General features: G+C 32.6%; 2 protein-coding genes across 3 annotated transcripts in view; one reads left to right on the top strand and one right to left on the bottom strand.

The window, feature by feature from the left end:
• Positions 1–11,642, bottom strand: part of LOC124359795 (C-terminal-binding protein) — a 120,119-nt gene extending 108,477 nt beyond the window's left edge. Inside the window, exon 1 of one of the 2 annotated variants that reach the window (XM_046812832.1) lies at positions 11,389–11,642. The gene's annotated coding sequence lies outside the window, so the exon portion shown is untranslated. The remainder of the gene's footprint in view (positions 1–11,388) is intronic. The other variant, XM_046812827.1, reaches the window with a different exon arrangement.
• The window catches only part of LOC124359796 (electron transfer flavoprotein regulatory factor 1), a 52,051-nt gene that overhangs the window by 13,869 nt on the left and 14,747 nt on the right, over positions 1–23,435 (top strand). The window lies entirely within an intron of this gene.

The following is a 23,435-nucleotide window of genomic DNA, read 5'->3' as shown; positions in this document are numbered from 1 at the left end:
GAAATCTTAATAAAGTGTTATTAAGATTTCTATTATTTATTATTTATATTATAAGATTCTATTCTGTTATTAAGATTCTATTAGATATATCACATACGCAACTTTCGAGTCGAGGCAAGAAACCTATTTTTTTAGTCTGCAGATAAAAAAACTGATAGCCCTTTTACACTTTTTTACACATATTATCCCCATAGATGCATTCAGGTAAATACAAAACATGAAAAGTTAATGTTAGCACGAAGGAATGTTAAATTATTGGATTCCTCAATGTTGGATTGGCCCAATATAACCAAACAATTTTAGGCTTCAAATGAAAGGTTCCATGAAAACCTATTCAGACCATGTGCGACTTTTACTGGAAGGGACTTGTAAAAGATTATGCAAACATGCCCCTCCTCAGAGCTAAAATGTTTGAATTTTAACTTACTAAATGTCAGCAGCTCCATTATTGTAATTCAAGAACCTTCAGGTACAGACAAATCAAGCACTATTGTACAAAATAAATCCAAGATGAGAAAATTCCAACTATTTGTGTACCAAAAAGTTGTTCTAGGGCCATAAACTGTTATTCTTTTAGGTTTAAAAAGCTAACATATTGTAGCACAATGGTATAATTAGCTGTTTAATGAACTTAGTCAATATATTTATAATTTTAATAAATAGACTTTGTTTGAACTTGTCAGCATTTTATACTTTGTTAAAGTAAGAGTGTAATTATGGTAATCTAATAACCCGATCTAAATTAAATACCAAATTGTTTTCTATTTTGTGTAGGATTTGCTGTTGTGTATGTTATAGGACTGTTTTTATATATATATGTGAATGCGTAATTATGTACAAGCACAATCATATTTGACATTATGCCTTATTTATTTTTTCTCTGTTAAGTAAATAGGGCTCTTAATTTCGTTAAATATAAAAAAAAATGTTTTTATTATAGGGTTTCTATGGTTTAGTTTTGAATTATTGTTATTGTGTATGCATTGTGTTTATATTTAATCTTTTTAAATGCCATAGTTAGGAGCTAAACTTACATAAAAATTCATCAGATGTGTATTTTATTCTTTGAGTAATTTTTAAGTGGCACAGAAGTTTGTCGAGGATTTTGTTTTGATTTGTTTGTACATGTTGCTGGAAACCCCAACACAGGTAATGCCTATGGGGTCCATACTTTATTTCGTTTTTGTAGTTTTTGCTTTGATATTATGTTATAATTTTTATATAATTTGTAAAAATGTTGTATATTTCTGTAAAACTGTATATATCTTTGGCAAAATAAAGATTTGTTTGAATTGTTAAAAAAAATTGAATTGAAATAAATTAACACAACAGAAAATGTATCAACTTTTATCCTAACAAGATTTTTTTTTATTCTAGTTAAATTTTATAAAGAAGCCTGTATTTTTATTTTTTAAGTTAAATTGCTTGAGAACTCAACTAAAATGTGTATACAGTTAGTTAGCCAACATAATCGAGTAAAAAACCTTAATGAAAAATTTTCAAATAACACAGAGCTTATAACAAGTCAAACTTCATTTCTCCAACTTTAGTACTTAGGAACGGAAGAGTTAAAACTTTCCTCATTGAAAGTAAATCAAAACAAGAAGTAGAGCAATACTGAAAACTTTACCAGAGCTCAAACTTGGGTGTAGTTTGAACTGTGTAGAGTCAGGCAACACAGAGCACAAGTTGTGGTTCTATCAACAAGTTACCATGTTATCATATTCGTTTCTAAAATAATAAAACCATTTCAAAAAACAACAATCACTTTTGTATATTTATGGTAATATGACCAATTATTGGCTGAGCTTTAGATAACTCTTCAATAGATATAGATGCTACTTTGTTTTTATTTTTAACCTTTATAAATGACTTTCTTAACCAAAAGTTTGCAGGAGTGGTGAGAGCTGTTGCTGATGATTTTGCCTTTTTTTATACTCGCAATAACCCTGATGAGTTATGGAAGCAAATCAATAATCTAAAACTGTTGTTGAGTAACTGTGCCATTTTAATCAAATGAAAGTAAATGTTAGTAAAACTAAATATATACATTTCCTATTCAAGCAATACAACTTACCTTTCCCCCTAAAATATCATTCATTGATTTGTACAAGAGATGATTGTGAATGCCAACTGATACAAAGGGTAGAAAGTTTTTAATATATGGGCGTTACTTTTGATCAGAAAATGAACTGGTCTAATCATATATCCTCATTAAACACTACAGTTTGTAAAGGAGTTAGAACCTTTTTATCAATTAAGAAACGTTTGCAATTTATATTTACTGAAAAACTTATACTCTGCCTTAATTCAGTTGAAAATTCAATATGGAATAATATGTTGGGTTGGAATCTCAAAAAAATTAATAAATAGAATTAGAACCTCACCATTATTAGGATAATACACATAGAAAGAATATTGGAGATAGTTCTTTTCCCATCTATAAGAAATTAATAATTTTACCTTGTAGTCCATCTTTTGTACATTTTTAAAGTTTTAAGAATGTCTTTCATTCAGAGTGGATATTATGGTACAATCGAACTTCTTAACAGAACAAGAAATACAGAGCGAAGGATTTTCAGGTTACCAAAATTGTATAAAGATTTTGTATAGGCAATGTTTTCTTATGTTGTACAGAAATCTTTTGATATATTGCTAAGTACCGTAAAATCTAGTATATTCACAAATACTCCCAAAACCTTGAAACTGTGTCTCTTAGGGTTTGCTAATATAAGCTTCATTACTAGATCAAGTTTAATTTTTAATATGGTTATGTGTGCTTGTGCAGGTACATATATAGTCGTGTGTGTGTGTGTGTGTGTGTGTGTGTGTGTGCGTGCATGTGTGTGTGTGTGTGTGTGTGTGTGTGTTTTATATGCATATTATTGGTTGGTTTGTCTTTTCTCATTTAACTTGAAAATCTATCTTGGTTAATAAAATGAGTCTCATAATAATTATGAACCTCAAAGTTTTAATTTAAATTTTGTGTCCACTATTAATTAGCTATCTTTTTAAATGTTCTGCTCCCCCTTTCATTGTTAAAAACTATAGCAATCAAATTAGAATTTTTCTACATAAATGGTATTATTATTGCACAGACATCACAGAGTTCAGTATGTTGACGATTTAATAGTAAAATTCTGAACCCTGTAAATTTACAATGTTATTCATATAAATTACTGTGAAACTAACCATTTTACTCGAATTTTTGTCAGTATCATTCCAATGAGTATTTAGTTATACTTATTTTATTATATTTAAATTTAAACATATTTATACATTTTGATAAGATATATATAATATTTGTGTAATTTTGCTTTCCATTATTTACAACTTATGCTGTATCTATATTTGATGTAATTAATTGTTCTACAATGTTTTGAGGGAATTAATAAAAATGTATTTATTTGCTATTTATTGATATACTGTAGAAGAGTTGTCATAATATTTGTTGTTACCAATAGAAATAGGATATTCTAATGTACAATCATCCAGTAGGTTTTATCTTCTGTTTATGCAAAAAAGAATGAGGTAAGTAAATTACTAATTACAGGGATTTTTCTCCTTGAAATTATGTTGTGAAAAAGACAAAAATAATTTGTATAACGCTAAATTAGTGAATGGGCCAAAGAAACACATGTTTCGTTACTACAGTCCAGAATTTTTTATCAAGTTATTAATCTTCATAAGACAACAAACAATAACATTTTCCTATAAAAAAATCATTTCATTAAAAATGCAATGCTAAAAATGTCACTATGCTCCAGAAGGTAATTAAACCTCATTTTAGTAGTTCAAAACTGTAATAGTAACTAAATATTATTTATAAAACCATTACAATTCTTTATGTTGTTTCAAACATTTTGCCAAAAATCAAATAAAAGTTATATGATTATTAATTTGAAAACATGATACAATTCTCCATCCTGAGAGTAAAACTTTTTCTAAAAAGCAAAATACGCAGTTAGCTTAGACAACAGTTCCATGTTGTGTAAGCTAACTCTATGACACAACAATATTCCAAAATATAATTTATAACATTTGAGTGTCACGTTTTACAATCTTTACAAAACTTTAGTTCCACATAAAATGTATGCTGTTTAGATTAACACTATTCATTAATATAGCAACAACGTTTGTAACAAAATGTAATTTAACCGTTAATGTTCCATGTGTTCAGGCAGATTTAGTTGAGATAATTTCACAAATGTATGCAGCGAGATGCAAGTTATTAGAAGAAAAATCTTTATAATTTATTTTTTCATCTCAATTTGTGTTTTGTTTCTCATGAATAATGTAAGGAAGATGAGGTTGGTATTGTAATGAAAAAATCTCTTTTGTGAGACTGTTGGTGATACTTTCAAAGACCATACCTCCTACACAAATAAAGATATTTTAAAACGGATTTCACATTTGTTGTCCTGAGAGAGATGCAGTTCAAAACAATGTTGCCATATGACTCCATTTCCATTGGAAAAATTTACCCAAGTCTAAAAAGACAGCTCCTGCTAACATCAGTTTCAACAATTCCAACAAGTTGCGTACCCCACTACAGACACCACATACCAGACGCTAGGTCATACCGCCTATAAAAATAAATGTAGGGCTATCTTACATCAAATTTCACATTTGTGTTCCAGTGATGAGGCAGTTAGTTAATGTCTGCTAAGCAGATTTTATTTCAGCACACTCCCATTTGCACTGTAGTACTCTCCCTAGCTTACCAGAACTTTTCATTATTTGAACAAAGCTTTGAAATATTACTAATTGGACAAACATGTGAATAGCCTACACTTTGTGGCAAGATATCTTGACAAAAATTTTGCCTGTAGACTTTTAATTTTGCATGAAATTTCATTTCTATTATGATAGAATGAGTTCTATTACAGTCCAAGCCCAACCATATAACCAAGCATGCAGTAAAATTTTCTCCTTTGAGTGCCACGGGAAGTAAAAATTTCTTTTCTGTATGATTGTCAATCGTCTATCTGTCTGAAAAACATTTCAAGAATGAAATGATCAAGTAAATAAAATTAGAAACTCAATGAAAAAACAGCGTCAATTTTCTTTAACACACATACAACTTGCTATAGCAACTCCAATAGGTACACTATATGAAAATATCACTTTTTGGGTGGACTAGGCCTACCGTAACCTATTACTATTCTTCAAGTCTGAAGTTCACTATTTTAGTGTAACTCACCTCTCAGGGTAGTAGGCCTATCAGATTCAAAATTACAGAAAATATAATCACAAATGCTTCCCTCAATGTGGATTGTGCAGCCCAACCCGGTTATTACCAAAGATAAGTTTCCACAAAATTTGTACGATAATACGAGAACTATCCAGAAAGTAGATTATGTCTAGCTTTATTGCCACTAGAGACGGGACTATTGCAGCTATTTTGATGTAAGGAAGTTTCTCCGTTCAGTGGCTAACCAGTCGTGCTAGTGAGAGCTTACTGTCACTCCTCGTGTTGTTTTACAATAGCAGTTTAAAATGTGTGATGTATTTGAAAATCCCACGAGCTGTGAATTGCAGTCTGCAATACAGTTTTTGTTAGTTAAACACAATAAACCAATCAGTGGAAAAATGGCCGAACTACTGTAAATGATAATGAATGAAGTGGACAGCCAAGCATCGTGGCCAATGAAATTGTCTCTAAAGTTGATGTGAATATTAAAGAAGTCTTTGAAGATTTACAAAAACAGAACTCTCACTTAATTTTCCTCAAATTTCAAAAGTTTGTTCCGCAAAATGGTTATACAGAAATTAGTTACCAGAAATTTTGGGCTGGTACAAACTTAAGAAGTCAGAAGTCCTGGATGTTTTAAAGTGTGTTTCCACATACGCCTCTTGCAGGGTAGTACTGAAAGTGTCAGTGTAACATTAACTGGTGACCAGGCTCATTTCCTATCGGTACTTTCCCAATATCAGATCACATCGGATGATCTGGCACATGATCCGCGGTCAGAAAAGTAGCATCTGAAATGCACCTGGTCATCAGTGCGGGCTTCAGTGGCCCCGTACTTCTGGCGAAGACAAATAAAAACCTTGAAATGGTACCCATATTCAAGCTTAGATCACATGAGTGCATGTAGAAGTTATCTTCAACTTTGGTACTATTAATAACCCTTATAATGCCAGGCACTGATATATCGGTGTCCCGATTTACGTTTCAAAACGGCCATGCACCGAATTATCGGTGTTGGAATTTAACTATGAAAACGGCCGCGCACCGATCTATCGGTGCCGGCTTTTCTATTCCAAAACGGCCACGCACCGATCTATTGGTGTCATACATTTTTATTTAGGGCGTTTTTAATTTTCAACTATCTGAAATCAAATTTCCGTATAATGAAAAAGGAAGAGTGATAGTTTATATTCATTGTATTCAAATAATCGGGAACTGTCATTTTTTATATTGTGTCAGCTGTTGAACATCAGCGATATTCTGTTGGCTGTGTTTAATGCAGCTGTGAGTTGCCGCGCTATTTTCAGTTCTGTCTGTTGACGTCTGCTGTAAGAACGACAATCAAGTAATAGTGTTCTGAGTTTGTTATTCTATATATGTATATGGATATATTGTGCCGATTATATTATGACATGAGTTTTCTAAAGTTACGTGACTGAAGAAGATCGTTTACATAACGAAGACGTAATAGATGTTTAACCCTACTTCTGTAGTGAGTTGGCTTGTGTTAACCTATTATTTCTGAGTGTCAAAAAGACGTAAGATGTTGTTGGTAGTTTTGTTTGCTTTATTTGCATGTTTTGTTTGTAAAATGAGTAAGAAACAAAGATGTGTGTCACCTGCCAGTGAAAAAAACTATACTAAACAGTCTAATCGTGGCAGGTAACAATGTTATTGACAATGACATCTCAGATTCAAGTTCAGACGAGACTGATACAGATGATGTCATAGATGATACTGATGAGGACCCCTACTTTTGATCCTGTTGAATATGGTCGTCCTGGACCTTCAGGGAATCAAAGACAGTTCTTTAGGCCAGGTGGACCTGATCCCCTTGATTTGTCATCTGATTCCTCAGATGAAGATTTAAACCAACAGCCCTCACTTCAAACACAAAATCTTGAGTTAGACTGTAACAATAGCCTAGGCCTAATCACACCACCTAATAGAAGTAGGCCTACCAGTAATAGGAATCGTACACCACCTCATACAAGAGTGTGGGTTGATGTAGAGGAAGGTAATGACCCTGGGCATGCTCACCAATTTTCTTTCCATGGACTCCCAGGTCCAAAACATTGCCTCCCAACGGAGTCTAAGCCTATTGAGTACTTACAACTTTTTGTCTCAACAAACCTTATTGAGACGTTTGTGAAAGAAACTAACAGATATGCTGATGCATACATATTAAATCATACACAAGCCTATTTAAACAATTGGAAAAAAGTATCTTTCATAGAAATGAAAGCTTTTTTAGCTGTAATCCTAAATATGGGCATTATCAAAAAGCCAACAATTGATAGTTATTGGTCTAGTTCATCTTCCCAACAGTCATCTTGGTTCGGAAAAATATTTAGCAGAAATAGGTTTGAGTTCATCTTAAAATTCTTGGACACAATGTTAACAACAACACTCTAGCTGAACATGGTACACCCGAATACGATCCTTGTGCGAGATTTCAACCTCTAATAGACCATACAAATAGTGTTTAGACAGTATTACAGCCCAAACCAGGATATTGACGAATCTCTAATCGGAACAAAAAACCTTACCCAATTATTGCAATATTTGCCAAATAAAAAACATCATAAGTGGGGTATTAAGCTCTGGGTACTATGTGATGCAGTGACTCATTATTGTTTAGGGTTTCACTGTTATAAAGGGGCAAAAAATGAATCTGAAAAGGCAGAAATTAATATAAAACGTCTTGCTCATGTTGTAGTTGTTAGGCTACTAGAAATGGGGAATTATTTACACAAAGGACATCATTTATACCTGGACAATTTCTTTACAAACATCCCTCTTGCAGATTATCTTTATTCTAAAGAGACATTTGTCACCGGAACAATAAGAAAAAACAGACTTGGAGTACCAAATGAATTTTTTGGGAAATACAAAGTTGGGGAGAAAAAGTATATGAGAAGCGCTGAATTGTTAGGACTAGCCTACAGAGAGAAGGCAACTCAAAAATCGCAGGTAGTACTCATATCCACTAACTCAGAGGCTATCAATGTCCAAAGAAGTAAAATTAAGAAAAATAAAGTAATTATAAAGAAAAAAACCAAAGATTATAGACCAGTACAACCAAAACATGGGTGGTATCGATACGGCCGATCAAATGCTATACTCATACTTAGACGAGCGGCGTACATGTAAATACTGAAAAAAGTCACTTTCAACATCATTTCCCGTATGGTACTGAATGCCTATATATTGTATAAAAATAATTGCACTGGGAAACCAATGACTAGGCTTAATTTTACTATATCAGCAATTGAAAGTCTGTCTGAAGATTGGCTTTCCACAAAAGATATGCCTGCAAATCTAATGGGTGGAGGTGAGTCCTGTTGGAGGATTTGGACTCAATAAAATTCCTGACAAGAAGGAGGAACACTGTGCAGTTTGTTGCAAAAAAAGAAATGCAGATGGCTCAAGGGTGAGAAGGAGGACACGGACAATGTGTTTACGCTGCAAACAAGGTGTGCTCGCAGAGTGAGCTTTCAAAGTCATAAGTGTGTGTAGTTGAGAAAGGTTCAATCTAAAGTGTACATATGGTAGGCTAGGTGTATTGTATAGATACTCTTAATGTGATATGTTATACATAAAACTAAAAATTGTCCTTTTTATTTGTAACTCTGTAATTGCAAAGTCTTGTAAATATGAACAACAAACAATCTTTAATTTTACAAAAAGAAAACTAGGCTAAGCCTATATATGGATTTTTCCAGTTATTAAAGGTAAGTGTCATTAAAATATGTTCTATATATGCATGGGTGTGTTTTCTTGTTTTTCAATCAGTTGTACAAATTGTAATAACTATACATAAGTATGTCACTGAACCTTTAAAATGTGTCCGGACAAATTATTTATAAAGTGACATAAAATCCTTATTTATTGTGCAAATCTCTTCAAATATTTATTAATTATACAAAAAATTGTATAAAATCAAAATTTAGTAATAAAATTACCTAAACATGATTTTTATCTTACTTATTTCAGTCCAAACTTAAAAAATTAAATAAAAGAATTATAAATTTTGAAAAATTTAACGTTATAAATTTATATGGTCAAGTATAATTTTATACTATAAATATTGCTCAGTATATCAGCTTGAACATGTTTTATGGATGCATGGGTGTGTGTTTTCTTGTTTTTTTATCAGTTGTATAAATGTGATTAACTGTACACAAGTAGCCTATGTCGCTGAACCTGTAAAATTTGTTTGGACAAATTATTTTTAAAGTGACATAAAATCCTTATTTATTGTCCAAATCCCTTAAAATTTTTACTAATTACACAAAATAGAGTATAAAATCGAAATTTAGTAATAAAAATACCTAAACATAATTTTGTATCCTACTTATTTTAGTCCGAACTTAATAAATAAATATAAAATTTAAAAAAATCTAAACTTAAAAAGAATTTCACACCATATAATTACATGGTCAAGTATAATTTTATACTAGGAATATTGCTTAGTATATCAGCTTAAAAATAAAACCAAACATTACTAAGTTAGAGTATGTTTTGCCTGAGTTACAATGTGTTTTGTAAATGCATGTAAAAGTAGCAAATTGAACCTGGCCATAGGGCATCAATTTTCTCATATATCAGCTGGCTCTGAGCATTGCCATCATGCATTGATTCTTGGCTTTTTAATAACATTTATTTTTATTTGCTTGGCCTTAAAAGGGATAACATAACCTAAACCTATTTCTATGGCCTAATAAAACGTAGAATGGGTCTGAGTGGCCTACTTCTCGCCAAGATCACTTCCTATTTATAATAACAGATTTTGCAATCCAGTAAGCCAAATAGTCTTCTTTCTAATAATGTAATTCTATTAGGTCCATGGTAAGAAAAACTGTTTGCAACAAAAATAGTGGGCTCCGGATAATACCAAAGCATCAATTTGTTTAGTATACAAATATTTAAATAACTCATTACAATGTAATATTTAGACTAGTGGACTACTTCAAAATAGACTACTTATAATTAATGATATAACTGAGAACGGCAAATTAGTTGGGTTTGTTTTCATTTTTTCAGAAATAATTCTGTACGGGTCTGTTTTTATTACAATATCGGTCTATCTAAAAATCTGATCTTTTATTTCCTGCCCCTCCCTCACAATCCAGCTCACTCCACTACATTATCCTATTTGTTTTTCATCATCCTAATACCATGAAAGAGTTATCAGAACTAGTTACACGGAATAGCCTAGGCCGTTACTGGTTACTGATTAACCTAATATCAGAAAGACATTATGAGAACATGCTCAGCTGTAACTGAAATGACAGGGTATTGTTGGTAACGTGTTATTCTAGTAGTAAGTTACCAATGAATAAGTTACTCTGTCACTGACACAAAGATGTTATATACTACCCATATATAATGGAGGCAGTATAACGTCGATGTGTTGTCTCACAGGTTATTAGACACGTTTATCCTTCAAAATTGTTAAAAGTAACAATGTTACAGTGTTTTATTAATTAATTTTGCAGTTTTAATTCATCATTAAGTTATTACTTTTGTAGATATGAAAAGTTAAACTATTTATAATTTGAAATACTTATAATATTATGTTGTTTCAGTAGTTAGGCCTATGTCAAGGATTCGTTACTCATGAATATTGATGATATGATAATGTTGGATATGAATATCATATATTATCTTACAAGACTAGGCTATAGTATGGCCTACAATTTGATTCAAACATATTAGTCTAGGTTATGAAGTTCTGTGCTGAACAGTACAGATTTTAGACTACTCTTCCAAAAGACAAACTAATATATGTAGATTCCATTTCAACAGTTATAAAACCATGAAGATGTATACCTATGCATGTATGCCAACAGAATTTGGCCAGTCTTCAACAAGTAAAGATACATGTAGGCTCATTTCAAACTGGCTTGTTATTGTATTATAAAGTATTATTAATAATCGCAACAGAAAAATATGTATATGTGTGTATATATAAATAAAAGAATAGGAAAACTCTTAGATGTAAAAACTTACAAAACATTTATTGGAGATCCCTCAACGTTGCTATTTGATCAATAAACCTTTGGACAAATTTAAATTGAATAGATCCACACTTACTTATCACAAATCACGCATTAATATGCCACACATTACACAAAATATACCAAGATTCATGTAACTAAATGATTAAAAGAAATTGTAAAAATCCATACCTTGTAAATTGACAGAAACAAAGGGTAGCCACGCTGGTCCACCTTGTACTAAAATCAGACGAACTAAAGTTAATGTCCTTTCTTAATCAACTGTAAAAGTACCACTTAATTTGGTGGAGTCAAAATTGTTTATTAAGTAGCTAAAAGTCACTATTATATTGAAGTATTTTGTAAAAACTTACTTAAACAAAAGAAATTACAAATACCATAAACTCAAGACACATCCACTATCCCAAGATGGCGTCGATTCTCGTCATTTCTCGTTATATGATCGACATTACGAGAATTAGCGAGACTAACATTTCCCTTATTTTACTGTAAAGAGCCAAGAACTTGACCACTCCCAAAAGTTTTGTAATTTTTTGGATAAATTCGACCATATAAGTTAATGGCTTAAAATGGTCAAATTCCAAACCAATTATCTAGTTATGTTGTACTTTGCATGAATCTAAAGCTGACTAGACATTGTTTGGCTGTTTTTTTGTAAAACATTCATTTTAAAACTGTTTCATTGTAATAACAAATTGGTTTTAAAAATTATAAGGTATCAAAAATCTTTTATTTTGTTATTTATTAACCCATTCACCGATTTTCTTTTTATCATAGTGAAAGGTACTAATTTGTTAAAGGAATAATGCATTAATTTACTTATATATTGTTCAATAATACCGTATAAAATGTATTTAAAATATGGAGATAGTCATAAATAAGGATCCTGCGCTAATATGATTGGTATTGTTTAAACTAAAGTTTAAAAAATGAAAACTGTCTAAACTTGCTAGTCCTAATTTTCTCTTTATATTCTGAGGAAACAAAACGTGACCTTAGAGTCTTTACATTACCGACTCTAGGAATAGTCCAAAGGTACATGATGCATTAAACATACTACCAAAAATATTATTGTTAAAATGCACACGTTCTAATAGCTAAAACATAAATCGTAATATACGATTCATTAATTACATCGTTTTGACATCAGAGACAGATAGACCACAAAAGAGGTACGTCTAGTTTACCCAGAAACAGCAGAAATCAAGTGTAATCCAGATTAATATAGATCGAAATGTGTTTTTCTTATTCTATCATCAGATGCACAATTGAGTGCACTAATATGTTTTAGACACGATCCTAATGCACGAAACATCGAAATAATGCAACAAATAAAACAACCAAAAATCATCGAGATGTCGAGAGTACGCATTAAATACGGAAGTAGTATTGCGAATGTGCTCTACTGTTTCAATTCTCGTTGGATCCCTTAATAGGGATGTGGATTCAAAATTCCAAAAGTCAGTTATGTGAAAGCCTCAAATCTCAGGCGCTACACTAAGCGGAAGGTGAAATTGAGCTATAAAATCAACGTTCAACACTCAGAATTGAACAACCCTTACAATTATAGCTGTGTAGAAAATTCAGTTATTCCAGTGTACATTAAGGCTCTAAACGAATTACGGGTTAAATGTACAATCAACAACATTACGACTAGATGAATATAAACGCAATTAAATTCCTCTAAATCTTATAAAAATTATTTAAAAAAACATGTATGACATTCACAAAATAGAAGTAAACAAAACTAACACTGAAGATAGATTTAAAACTAACATACTTTATTTTTAAACAATTAAATGAGTCACACATTAAAAAACTACCATTTTTGTCTATTCGAATTTCTGAGTATAGTATTAAGCCCAAAAAGTAATAATAGGCTATGTATAAAAAAAACTGTGATATAGGCTATAAGTCAGATGTACTCTGAATGGAATTTGCAGAATGCAAATTAGAAGATTTTCATTTTATATTCACATGTATTTTATTAGTTTTCAGCGTTGGCTATAGAATAAAAGAGAAAGAAATAATAGCATGGGAATGCAATGTTAAAGTCGTTGCAAACAAAGCAAAGCAGTCGTTGCAAAGTTAAATTCACCCTTGCGTTGTAGTCATAGAATACATAAGACTCGATTTTTGGTTGTTGTGAAGAGAAAAGAAATCAAATAAATCAATATGTTACTATAGAATAGTAACTTTTAAAAAAAACCTTCGGAGGGCCAGTCGGGGTCTACAGCTTCCGACAAATTTAAAGTATAAAATTTAAGGGGAGGACATTCAATGGAATGTGCCAATGAAGTCACGTACTAAGAGAAGCTATCTTTTCCTAGCACCACCACAAGAGGAGTCCCTGGACCATATGCACGAGATCAGAGGTAGACAAAACCTGAGAGAGTTTCAGGGGGGCTCCAGAAGTCCACACTGACGGATATTTCATATTCGCGAGAGAACATACACTTTAGCACGCACAATAGGGCACATAAACGGTGAACAAAGAATAACAAAATAGGTAAAATAATACAGGAGAATGGTGAGAATATGAGGATGAGATGGGATAGTGAGCTGAGAAGTGAATGTGTGAAGAAGTAATGTAGATCGTGTCGAGAATGCAGCGACTATACCGGTACATGAGATGCAGCGCCAATGGCCAGCCGAGCACTGCGGGCACAGGTTTTTTTAACGCAATTAAATTGAGAATTGGCATATGAGAGACAACAGCTGATCTCGCTCGCTTATTGATTAAATCCAATATGTTTAATTAAATAAAAATATTAAATGTAATTAAAACTGAACATTTGTTGTACCCACCTCTTCGAAAACGCAAAGCTCTACTTTGCAGTACCTTACACGTGGTGCCAATATCAAACCTATTAGTGCCATTTAGTTATCTACGTTTTGGATTTGGTTTGTGAACGTTTTGCTCCAACTGTTCAATTGTTTTAGATTGCAGTGTATCATAAACATACTATATTAATTGCCACACATAATATAATTGCTTACTAAGTTAAATGAACTACTTAGTTTGTGAGTATCTTAAACACAGTTTTAAATCACTTTAATTAATCATGAATATGGCAATGTGGATTAACCCTGCTAACCTTTGTAACTCAGTAACAACAAATGTAACGAACGTAAATAATTACAGAGTAGCCGTATGAATTAGCTTTGAAATCTAATATTTTTATAATACTGCAGAATAAATACTCAGTAAAAGAACAGGTGCTGTAATTAGCGTCTAATCAGTGTATTACCTAACTAGCACCAATAATAGGAAAAGAAGATATGAACCATGGTCCTGGTCACTATATTTGAGTTAACCGAGCCTGACCTTCACTTTTCACGATAAATCAGGGCTGGTTAACTTACATACGTTGAAGGGATTTTCCTTCTTTATCGGCTATGTGCGCTGAAGAATTAAAAATGGTATTAATAAAATTGAAATTGGCGCCACGTGTTAGGTACCATAAACTAGAGCCACAGTTTCCTATGACATGGTGAGACTACCACAACACTAGAATGCTTTAAGCCATATTTTTGTAACGACTTTTATACTCTATAATTTCCACTCTATTATTTTTCACTCTTTTTTGCTGTTTATGTACTTTTAGTGATACATAAGTTAGAATTAGGTTAGGCCATGCGAATGTAAACACCTGTTTACATAGAATTAAATGTTATTTCACTCCAGTATGCCTAAATTGTACATTAGGTTCAGATGAAACGCTAGAACACATTTTAATGTAATGTCCGAAATATTATTGTGAAAGGGAGACATTGTTAAAAAGGACCAAAACACTCAGTCAAAATTTTTCTAAAGGCTTAAGAGAAATTATGAGCATGGACGATCACCAAATTTATATAGAAATAAATAAATTTTTATTTTCCATCAATAAAAGACTATAAAAATATAAACAATACTAACACTTTTTAAAACATATATGTGAAACCAATCCCAGGGTTCTTCTATCCGTGGCCCACCCTTTCGGGTTAGGAGGATACTGCTTGATTGGCCCCTGGCAGAGAAGACAAAATCCATTTTTGAAGTGAAAACTTCTTTAGGCGCGTTGAGCGTTTTGGTAGAGGGTAAAATCCTCGGTTCGCGTCACCGACATGCTAATGATACTAACCTGCATGAAAAAGTCAGTCTCGCTGTGTTTTTTAACCGTACACTTGGCCGCGGACTACTAACCTGCATGAAAAAGTCAGTCTCGCTGTATTAAAACTGTCCCGGCGGAGTATGAAAACAGACTGCGAAAATCATTGACCTTTACGGCTTCCTCTCGCGATTTAAAAGTGAAGCCAATGTCGTACAATTCTGTAAGATGCGTCAAATTAAAGCTCTTAATATTGGCTATCTATTGGTTACATTTTTAAATATTAAAAAAATTTCGAAATAATTTTGATTATTGTGTACATTTTACATAGCGTTTACAATGACAAGAAAAAAGTAGTAAGCGAGGATTTTTTTTATTTTTTGGCCAGACAAAATTTGTCAGCGAGAAAGTTGTGTAAAAATAGATGAATATTTTTTTTTTATTTATCATTTTTTTATTGGAAGTTTAGTTTAGCCTGTAGTAGCGTATGAAGTGATGAGTGAACGTTTCTGCCGGAACTGTAGTTGGCGCATTGGCTCACTGATACCGTATTAACTCAATAAATTAGTTTATTGTGCAATAAAAATACCTTTACGAAAGAACCAAGTTAATTTAACTAATTTATTAGTTTTAAAAATATTGTGGGTTTAATTTTTATTGCAATTATATACTTTATCCGTAGCAATAACTGTATTATTTACAACGGTGTTCAACTCACTGTTGTTCACTCGGTGTTTACTCACTTGTATTCTATGTTTATTAATATTTAACCTCTTCATCATGAAATGAGCATTATTACGGTATAAGATTTATCTTACTAGCGTGGTAAAATAGATTTATAGTTATTTGATAATATTTTTTCGTGGATTTTAAAATTGGAAAATTAAAAAAATGTTATAATAATTTTAGATTTTATGAAATATGTTCATTTATTGTTTTTATTACGATATTGTTAAGATAATTGTATATTAATTATTTTTTCAACCACTTTGTATTTATATTTTGTTCATGATTTGTTTAACCCATCATATGTAACTAATAAATAAAACATAAAAAATTTCAAATAATTTTTGCATATAGTTCTAATTACTCTCAACTTAATAGTTCCGTTTTCACTTCTATCGGCAGTCCCACGACTGCTATTACCTTTGTGCTGTTATTTTTTTTTGTAAATAATATCTGTGATGTGTGTATATATGTGAATGGATAATGATTAGGTGTATGTATTATAACAATTAAAACTATGATGAACAAAGGGACAATAGTGTACATCGAGGTCTCATGGTTATTTAAACCAGACCGCCTTTTAGCAAAGGAAGAAAAAAAAACTTTCAGGCAGTTATTTTTGAAGCTGAGCTATAGAATTCTCAGCTGGACTGACAAAACAGTTTTTACCTAGTGTTTTCTAGTCCGCTATTTTTTCTTCGAATTGTTTGTTCAAAAGTTTTATTTAAGTGGTTTTTTAATTATTGTTTTTAACTTTTTACCGTGTTTAGATTGTATTTGTTTGATTAATTCACAAGATTCGTTCACACAAGAAATTTGATGTTCAATTCAAATATTGTAAACAAAGGCTTAACCTAAAATGTTTTAAACCTAACTCCTACCGCTATGACAGCCAGCCAGGCTAATGAATTGTTCCCGCTCGGACAAAGTTCGACCGTTAGACATGAATGAAATGCTAACTGTTCTCTTTCCCGATAAACAACAACGACTTCGTGAATCCAAAAAAAGCGACATATTACTAAAAACTGCAAATGCTTCTCCACCTCCTAAGAAGTACTACCTCGATGTGAGTGAGATTCATTCAAAAAACCGATTCAAGATACTTGAACCAACCCATACCAATGTTGCAGGATCATAGCTACTGTCTTCCTTCCTCACAACAAGGACATGAAATGGAACAAGGATCTCCTGATGATATAAAGAAAAATAAATCACGATCTAAGATCCCAGCCAATATTTTTGCGTGACGTAAATAACCACCAAGAAATAATAAAAGATATTAAGTGTAATGTAATATCAAGTTTCACAACTGAAAATCAAAGCTAAATCGATCAAGATAAACCTAACAGAATAAAATGACTACAGGAAACCTAAACTAACTTTTATGAAACAAATCAAGTAAAGTTTTTCACGTTTAAACCTTCCCAGGACAAAAACCTTGAAGTGATCATTCGTAATGTTCCCTACTCTCTAACTGACGAAGAAATCAATCAAGAGTTATGTGACATGGGTTACCCGACCATTAAAGTATCAAGATTGTTCAACAAAACAACAAAAGTCCAATGCCACTCTGTTTTGTAGAGCTGGAGAATTCGGAAAGTGGTCGTGATATTATGAACCTTGAACAATTGTTTTCACGCCATAGTTAAAGTGGAAATTAAAAGGAAGTCAAAAAACATCCCACAGTGTCTGAGATGCCAAGACTTTGGTCACACAAAAAACTTCTGCAAACTGGACCCTCGCTGTGTGCGGTGCTCGGGATCCCATCTCTATTCAGGGACTGCCCGGTCAGTAAAGAAACCAAACCAGTGTGTGTTAAACTGCGGCGAGGAACATACTTCAAATTACAGGATGTGTAAATACTACCAGGTGCAATCAAGCAGAAATTGACCGGTCGCAAGAAATCCTCCATAGGGAACGACCAAGAATCTCGTCCACAAGTTACAACGACACGACCCGAAAACTCAACGAAACCTAGGGAATGGAAAACTCAACCAAAAATCATCTCCACCTCGATCTCCGTTGAATATGAACTCCCCCAGCTATGCTGAGGTGGCTCATCCGTCGTACATTCCTTCAACTGCAAACTCCGTAGAGGATCCACAATCTCTGGAAGCAGGTAACATCTCAGGTCTTGACGAAATAATAAGCAATGTAGTAAAAATACTCATACCCCAGTTGAAAAAGGTTATTCAGCAGGTTATTGCTTCTTTCTTTAAAAATGCCCGTGACTAACAATCAGGGCCCCAAACTCTCTTTAAAAACCTTAATTGTTCTCAATTGGAATGCCAATGGCTTGAAAGACAAAAAACATCTCTTTACAGATTTTCCTAGTAAGACATAATAGATGTTGCATGTGTCACTGAAACTCACTTCCAGCCCAATGATAAATTTAAAAATAAGTGGCTATTCTATTTACAGACAGGACCGAGTGGCTCCTCATGCCTCTGGGGGTGTCGCAATTTTTGATCAAAAGAAACATAAAACACCACGAATTTCTTGCTCCCCAGTTACAAAGTTTAGAAGCTGTTTCCATAAAAATATTTTTACAAAATGGACTCAAACTTTTCATTAGTATCAGCATACTTACCTCCTAACAAACGTTTTTGTTGATGAAGATTTTAATAGGATTCTCTATAATAATAGTCCTACTATTTTAAATGGAGATCTAAACAGTAAAAAACACTTTATGGGGATGTCGCCACTAATAACCCAAAGGGTAATAAATTGAATGATACTTGATGCGTACAACTATTAATATATCTGCTCCTGTAGAACCAACATTTTATCCGTGGCAGAGAAACCAGCAACCTGACATATTAGATATTGTTTTGTTTAATAATTTCAATGAACCCGATAGTACAGCAAACCTTATGCGAGTTAAAGTCTGACCACTTACCAGTAATTGTAACTTTTTCAATTAAACCCCGATTTTACCAATCCTCCATTGAAACTAATAAATGGTAAAGTTGACTGGGCTGTATTTTCATAACGAATTAGAAACTAATATTATCTTGCCGAATTGTTTACAGTCTTTCGAAGATATTGACAACTGTGTACTACAATTCAACTGAGCTGATTAAAAATTCGGTTAAAAAAAGCAGTCGCAAAACAATCACAAAACCATGTTTTGTCCTAATCGCCCTCCGCAAAGAATTCTTAATTTAATTAAAGAAAAACATGTTTTTTAGGAGACGGTGGCAGAGACACACAGGCATCCAGAAGATCGCATGCAGCTTAACAGGCTCATCAGGAAAATAAAATCAGAATTAGATATTTTCAAAATTAATGACTATCAGAAATATTTTGAGTGAAATAAAACCCAGGCGATAGTTCAATGTGGCTGGCAACCAAAAGAATTTCTCAGAACGCCTTCTACGATCCCTCCCTTCAACAAGGCCAGGAGACGTACCAGAGTTGACTCTGAAAAATGTGAGGTTTTTTGCGAATTATTTTGAAAATTGCTTTTTTCCCCTAAACCCTACTGTTAATTTGCAAACTGAAGATGAAGTCAACCAGGTTTTTAAAATAGCACAATCTTAATCTGCTGAGCTTCCCACTCAGTATATCTCAACATCTGAAATTAGAAATGTTATCCAATACCTACCGTTGAGGAAAGCTCCTGGGTATGACTTGATAACAAACTTAATATTAAAGGAACTCCCGCCAACAGCCCATCAGCTATTAAAAACTTTATTTAATGCATGCCTACACGTTGGTTACTTTCCTAAATCCTGGAAACATGCTGAAGTTATTGTTATCCACAAGCCCGGTAAAGCCTGTTAGAAATCCCTCTAGTTACAGACCCATCAGCCTACTACCACTCTGGCAAAAGTATTTGAAAAAGCTAATTACAGAAGAGACTATGCAGATTCATTGAAGATGCTCAATGTATTCCTCCCCACCAATTCGGTTTTTAGGGCAAAACATTCTACTACGCAGCAACTTGCGAGGTTAACACAAACAATAGTGCAAGGGGTTTGAAAATAAAAGACACTCTGCTGCTTTGTTTCTGGATGTTGCTCAGGCCTTTGACAAAGTATGGCACAAAGGCCTTCTGTATAAGCTATTTTCAAACTGGACTTCCCAAATTACCTTGCAAAACATCATCGAATCATTTTTTAGAAAACCGGACTTTTTCAGTAAAAATAAATTCTACTCATTCCACTGTTCGACAGATCCGGGCTGGTGTGCCACAAGGCTCAATTTTAGGACCTATCCTGTTTAATATGTTCATGCATGACCTACCCATTCCAGCTCATTCTACGCTTGCTCTTTTCGCTGATGACACTGCCTTGATTTCCCAACATCAAGACATTGACACAGCAGTTGACATGCTTCAGACTGATACAGACCTAATGTTGGATTGGTTCGTTAATTGGAAAAATCGCACTTAACCCTCTAAAATGTGAAGCGAAAATATTTTCGCTAAGAAAAATTCAATCCCTTAAGGAATATAGAAATTCAAGATAACATCATACCATGGAATGAAAATGACAGAACTGTTAAATATTTGGGTGTCTTATTAGAGACTCTAAACTTACTTATAAACAAGCACATAAATTCAAAAATTAAATCAAGCAAACACAAGATTGGCACAAATTACCCAATTATCAATAGAAGATCATCCTCTTAAACTTAAATGCGCTCTTTTAATCTACCAAGGAATATTCAGACCCCTCACTTAACTTATGCTTGTCCAGTTTGGGGTCCTTGCCCACCATAAATCAAAAATGAACAAACTTCAAGTATTCCAAAACAAGTTTTTGAGAATAGCAACAAAATATCTCCATGGTTATGTTAGAAACCGACAGATTCATAATGAATTAGAAATTCCGACCATCTGTGACTACATCCGAAAACTAAGTGCTAACATTTCTAGAAACTCTGGACCAATCAACAGGGTGCTGTCCATTTTAACATTGGCCAAAGAACTGTCAACAGAAGACTGAAAGCACGTCTTGTTCAAGACATTTTATTATAATTTGAAACTTACATTGTTTGTCAAGTACTAATTTTATTGTTTTATTTTCTGTTAACTGTATTATGTTATAGGGTGTCTCCATTGGAGCAAACCCACTAATGTTAATATTTCTATGTTCTTCTGTTCTCTATGATTCAAACTTCTGTGTATAATTATTTACTTTGTAGTAATTGAACCAGAAATAAAGCTTTGAAAAAAAAAAAAAAAAAAAAAAAAAAAGGAAATAACGATGTAATCAGAGCAACCTCAAAACGCTATAAAATCCGAGAGTATCTAGGATAGAGTTATCTATACATATAAAAATGAATGTGTGTTTATCCTTTATGGAATCGTAAACTATTTAACCGACCATTATGAAATTTTGTATGTATATGTAATTTTCCACAGAGAAGGTTTATATACTATACCCATTTATGTAATTCGCCACCAGGCAGTGCTGCAAAAGATACAAGTTTTCAAAGCGCCTGCACACTAAAAACTGCAATTACGAGACAGTTATGTATATTAAATAACCAAACACTATATTGAAGTTATGATGTATATTTGTCTTCAAGATACATTTCTGATTGAACTTAAAGTTTGAGTGTTAGACCACTTTATAATAAATTACATGTAAGTGTATGATGGCTATAAACATACACAGATTTTCTTGATCGTGGCAACAAGGCAAACTCGACATCGGCACTGGAAATATAATTCACTTGAACCAGAAGTGCACATACATGGGCAAAGCTTACGAAAAGCTTGCGGAGCCGCGGGATACAGCTAGTACTTAATAAAAAATATTACTTGAAAGTAGAGTGAAGTAGCTATGCAAGTTATTATTAAACATAGTGATTTAAAATTTTTATAATATATGTTAGACAATCTAACACAGACATTGCATGTAGAGTAAGCAAATTTAGCCTCATAGAATTAGCTTAATAAACAAGGGTTAAAAAGAGATCTAGGTTCAACTCCACATCAAAGACGTATAGCTCTGTTTTCAAAACAAATAACTTACCAACTGGGAAATGGTTATCAATAAATATTTACATGAGACACGAGACTATACATATGTCCATTGTCTATAGTTACAAGAAGGTTATGTGGAATGTTATCACTTAAAGACTTTAATTATTAAAGTTTTTTAACACAACATATTTGATAGAAGTGTACATGAGTTTTTGAACCTAAACCAGCTAAACCGAAAACCATAAAATTATACTAATTCAGCTTGAGGAGAGTTTCAACTTAAGAAGTGAGAAGAGTTTAAACTGTTTGGTAGTCATTGAGATTGAAAGTATTAGCATTGCACATTGTTAGTATGCATCAGAAGCACCATCAATTTTCGATTATAAAACGTCACTCGTTTTACATATGACAGAAAAGGCTTGGAAATTGCAGAGGAATAAATTAATATGGACTATTCTATTCATTTGGGAAAGTTAAGGATTTGTCATGAATACAAAGTATAAAAAATGATAGGCTTAAAGCATAGCCATGCAGAAGTCTGTTTGGCTAGCCTACATAAGACATGACATTATCTAGAAAGGCAGCTTGATATTTACTGTTATGATTCAAATTGAGAAGAGGAGTACATAAACAGACCCTTATTGACATAAAATTTTAGGTTCGAAAATTAGCCAAATAATTAATATCACGGAGCCTAATATACAATATTAATTAATTACTTTTTTACAGCACTTTCATTTTGAGGAGCTTGTTTCTGCGAACTGCATTAGCAGTGGGCAGAATAGCTGAGACAGTCATTGGTCTAGGGCAAGCAGTAGACGTTTATTTCTCCTCTCCTGCGCTATAACATGCATTCTCTGGTGCATGGAATGGTAGCTTAGCTTAACCAACACCACACAGTGATCTAAAACGGATAGCCCACACAACAACCAACACGTTTTTAATACATTAAAGCATTGCATCGCATCCTTTTTGACATAATTCGTTAGTCTATGGTTTCTTCTCTTTAGTTTTTAATGGCAAAGATATACTTCACAAAAACACACACTTAACATTCTGAATACTTTTCACTATTTTGGTTAAGGTGTGCTTGGTTGTCTTCCTTGACATAGAGTTAAAAAAAACAGTGGCAGTCGTGGGACTGCCGATAGAAGTGAAAACGGAACTATTAAGTTGAGAGTAATTAAAACTATATGCAAAAATTATTTGAAATTTTTTATGTTTTATTTATTAGTTACATATGATGGGTTAAACAAATCATGAACAAAATATAAATACAAAGTGGTTGAAAAAATAATTAATATACAATTATCTTAACAATATCTTAATAAAAACAATAAATGAACATATTTCATAAAATCTAAAATTATTATAACATTTTTTTTAATTTTCCAATTTTAAAATCCACGAAAAAATATTATCAAATAACTATAAATCTATTTTACCACGCTAGTAAGATA

Source organism: Homalodisca vitripennis, chromosome 4, assembly GCF_021130785.1.
Source record: "Homalodisca vitripennis isolate AUS2020 chromosome 4, UT_GWSS_2.1, whole genome shotgun sequence".
NCBI classification, from domain to species: domain Eukaryota; kingdom Metazoa; phylum Arthropoda; class Insecta; order Hemiptera; family Cicadellidae; genus Homalodisca; species Homalodisca vitripennis.
The sequence above is the reverse complement of the archived record's forward strand: the minus strand, read 5'-3'. Positions and strand labels throughout refer to the sequence as shown.